Below are 4,914 nucleotides of genomic sequence, written 5' to 3' on the forward strand. Positions count from 1 at the left end.
GAAATCCATATAGCTTGCATATGCTAAAAACATTCTAATAGATTCAAGTCTAGCAACAGGAGCAAATGTTTCATCAAAGTCAATACCTTCCTCCTGGTTGTATCCTTGAGCTACTAGTCTGGCCTTGTTTCTTATAACATTACCTGTTTCATCTAGCTTGTTTCTGAAGATCCATCTTGTCCCAATGATCGGATGATTCTTTGGTCTAGGTACAAGATCCCAAACTTCATTCCTTTGGAATTGATTCAGTTCTTCAGTCATGGCTAACATCCAGAACTCATCGATGATGGCTTCATCAATCTTCTTTGGTTCAAGTTGAGAAATGAATGCCATATTTGCAATTCATTCTAACTGAGCTCTAGTCTGAACCCCCTTTGTCAGTTCTCCCAAAATCTGCTTTTGAGGATGATCTTTGATATCGACAAATGTTCTTTGATGATCATCTTCATTAGGCTTAGCTGTGTTATCTAAAAATAAATCTGTACTTTCAACATCATCATCGTTAGTTTGCTTATGAACAGATTGATCAATAGATTCACAGAAACTAACATGCATAGATTCTTCAATAGACTTAGAATGCTTATTGAAAACCCTGTATGCTTTACTATGACTTGAATATCCTAAAAATATGCCTTCAATAGATTTAGCATCAAATTTATCTTGGCTATCTTTTGTGTTTAGGATAAAGCATTTACAACCAAAGACTTTGAAATAGTCTATTCTTGGAGTTCTGTCATAGAATAGTTCATATGGAGTTTTATTTAATAAGGGTCTAATGAGAACTCTATTTGTTATGTAGCATGCAGTATTAACAGCTTCTGCCCAAAAAGATTTAGCAAGATTATTGTGTTGGAGCATAGTTCTAGCAGATTCCTGAAGGGTTCTATTTTTTCTTTCTACTATACTATTTTGAGGTGCAGCTCTAGGAAAGGCAAAGTTATGAGAAATACCATGCAAGTTACAAAAAATTTCAAAAAGATCATTTTCAAATTCTCCTTCATGGTCACTACGGATTTTAACAATAGAACAAGATTTTTCATTTTGTAATTTTTTACATAAAATTTCAAATTGACAAAACGTATCACTTTTGTTTTTCAAAAATATCGCCCAAGTAAATCTTGAGTAGTCATCTACAATGACAAAAATGTATTTATTGTGATTATGACTGGCTACCCTAGAAGGACCAAAAAGATCCAGGTGGAGAAGCTCTAGAGGTCTTTTGCTAGAAATGATAATTTTTAATTTAAAAGATGATTTGAACAGTTTTCCTAATTGACATGCATCACAAAAATAATCCTTTTTAAAAGATATTTTGGGTAACCCACGTACTAACTTATTTTTAGCCAATTTAGACATGTACTTAGAATTTACATGACCCATTCTCATATGCCATAAATGTTGAGAGTCATTATTAGCTATAAGGCAATGTTCTGTGATGTTTTCTAGGTATAGTTCATATATATTATTCTTTCTTATACCTTTCAAGATGATGTTTTCGTTGGTGTCTGCTATGAGGCATGCATCATGATTAAAGCTAACATTATAACCTGTGTCACACATTTGACTGATACTTAGTAGGTTATGTTTTAAGCCTTTAACAAGGAGAACGTCTTTGATAAGAGGTCTATCTATGTTACCAATATTACCAATGCCAATTATCAAACTTTTGTTGTTATCTCCAAAGGTGACGGTTCCTCCTTCTTTATGATGAAGAACAGCAAAAAGGTCTGGATGTCCTGTCATGTGTTTTGAACATCCACTGTCTAGAATCCATCTGTTCTTCTTATTTGGAGCCTGCAAATCATCAAGTAAAATTTCTTTTTGGTACCCAATCGGGTCCCTTTTTGTTAGACCTTGGAACCCATATCCATTTGGATTTGGGTTTGTCTACAACCTTAGAGGAGTTAAAAGAATTATAATACTCCTTATTTGGTTCAGACGAACTTTTCACAAACGTGGTCTTTTGATTCATACAAGAAGGCTTGTTGAAATGAGAGTAGCCAATATCATTCTTGTAGAAAGAGACTTTCTGAGAGGATAAGAGTTTATCCAAGTACTCTTTACCTTTAGTAAACTTGAAAACCGTTTTCATGAGGTTCTCAGTTTTACTTTTTAGCTCTGAAATTTCTACTTGCAGATTTTTAGTTTTGGAGCTAGTAGAAGAGATTTCAGACATAAGCATTAAGTTTTTCTTTTTCAACTAAGAATTTTCACTGTTGAGTTTTTCATTTTTCTGGGAAAGCTCTAGATTTTCAGATTTTAAAGCTTTATTTTTGAAACTCAATTTTCTAGATTCTTTAAATAGTTCTTGAAAAGCATCTAGAAGTTCTTCAACGAAAAAATCAGAGGTTTCACTTACCGAACTTTCGTTTGCCATGAAGCACATATTTGCAGTTTCGGCTTCATCATCACTTGACTCTTCAGTGGTGGATGGTTCTGAATCATCCCATTGAGCATGCATAGCCTTTTTCTTAAAGAACCTCTTCTTTGGTTCCTCGGTCTTGGATTTTCTTTTGAGAAGGGGACAATCACGCCTTAAGTGACCTGGTTTATTACACTGATAGCACATGGGATCTTCCTTAGGATCTTTTCTTTCCTTGTGCCTGTTTGAAGGCCGGTTCCTTCTCATGAAGCGCTGGAATTTTCTGGTAAGTAGCGCAATTTCAGATTCTTTATCTGAGTCTTCATTCTCAGATAGAGCTGAGAAAGCTAGAGTTTTCTTTATTGGTTGCTCTTCTTCCCTTCTTTCTTTCATGTGGACTTCATAGGCCATAAGATTGCCTATTAAGTCGTTCAAAGTAAGCTTAGATAAATCTTGAGCTTCTTCAATAGCTGTAGTCTTCTTCTCCCAATCAGTTATGAGAGATCTCAAGATTTTCTTCACCTTTTCTGTCTGGGAATATGTTACACCCAGAGATTTCAGATCGTTGGTGATGTTTGTGAATCTGGTAAACATCTCTATGATGGGTTCATCTTTGTTCATTTTGAACAACTCATACTTTCTAACAAGAGATGAGATTTTGGCTTCTTTTACTTTGTTGGTTCCTTCATGAATAACCTCCAAAGAATGCCAAATGTCATATGCAGATTCACATATAGATATTCTATTGAATTCGTTCTGATCAATGGCATAATATAAGACATTCATAGCCTTTGCATTTAGGTTTGCCATTTTCTTTTCTTCATCAGACCATAAGTTATAGTCTGCGGATGGAGATGTGTATGGATGCTCAACAATTTTCCATACAGCAAAATCTATGGATTTGAGAAATATAGCCATTCTGCACTTCCAGTATTCATAGTTGAAGCCATTGAAGAAAGGAGGACGAGATGCGTGTTGACCTTCAATATCACGAGCATAAGAGGTAGATGCCATTTGTGCTGGAAGACTTGTTATGTCGAAACCAGCAAACCTGCTCTGATACCAAATGAAATTCCACTAGAGGGGGGGTGAATAGTGAAATACGATAAAGATCGATATAATAAAATAATCAGGCAATAAAGCACAACACATAAAACACAGAATTTATACTGGTTCGGTCAATACCCAGACCTACATCCAGTCCCCAAGCAAACCACTTGAGCTTTTCACTATAACATCTGAGTCACCGGATAAATAGTACAACACCCTCTTCCTCAGAGGTCTTCTTCTCTCAACAGAGAAGGGGCACACCCTCTTCCACAGAGGTCTTCTTCTCTCAATAGAGAAGGACAACACCCTCTTTCTCAGAGGTCTACTTCTTTCAACAAAGAAGGAATACAATGAATAACAGAAAGTTACAATACTTCCTATAGAACCTTCAGAATGATATGAATGCACGAATGAAGGGTTCTCAGAATGTTCTGTTTGTCACTCAGAAGATACTCTTTGTCAAAGAGCTATACTTGACTTTTTCTTTTTTCTTTCTTTTCTTTTTCAAGGCTCTCTTTTCAAATAATGAATAGAATTTTTCTCGTTGTAAGCTCACACATCTATTCCATTCTCTTATTCGAATAGTTTATTTGAGTGTGTTTATATAGCTTTTAAAAAGTAGTCGTTACATTTTGAAATCGTAGCCTTTTTGAAATGTGAAATGTTATGTCATTTCAAAAACATCTTTTAGAGAAATTCGAGAATCCCTTTTTCCATAAAAGTAAAATATAGGGTACACTTAGTCGTTGTAATATTTTAGGTAATACATTTTTTATGTAAAAAGTCTATTTCTTACAATAGTACATTGAACGTTGGATTTGTAGTTTTGTCTTTATTCTAATTAATGATTTGAGGTACATAAGTACTTCTTTACCTGAAATGAGTATAAGTACAATGAGTGCTTTGAGATATTTATTTGTACATAGTCATGTCAAGTGTTTTCTTTATGTTGTGTTTTTCAAAGTCTTCAGAGAGAATGAGGACTACAAGAAAGTCGACATTCTTGAGAAGGATATTAACAAGGATTTCTTACAGGAGGTATTTAATGCTTGTACAAAGAGAATGATGACTTCAAGTAAGTCGACATTCTATGGTTTTGTAAAAAGGTAACTAGAGTCTTTATCAAAAATATTTTATATTTGTTTTCTTTGTATAGCCGATTTTCATGTTTTGTCTTTTACCCATACTTTGAAATTATTTATTTAAAGGAGATAACTAGAGTCTTTTCAAAACATATTATATTTGTTTTCTTTATGTTGTCGATTTCATGTTTTGTCTTTTTTTCATATTAAAAACATTTCTTTAAAGAAGGTAACTAGAGTCTTTTCAAAACATATTATATTTGTTTTCTTTATGTAGCCGATTTCATGTTTTATCTTTTTCCTACATTTCTTTTCATGTTGTCTTGTATATGATATAAGGTATAATTATTACATTTTGAAATCATGTCAAAAATACCTTTTTCATAAATGGTTGTAAGGAGGTACAATTATTAGTTTTCA

The sequence above is a fragment of the Nuphar pumila genome, chromosome 13 (assembly GCF_984573655.1).
Source record: "Nuphar pumila chromosome 13, dmNupPumi1.hap1.1, whole genome shotgun sequence".
NCBI lineage: Eukaryota > Viridiplantae > Streptophyta > Magnoliopsida > Nymphaeales > Nymphaeaceae > Nuphar > Nuphar pumila.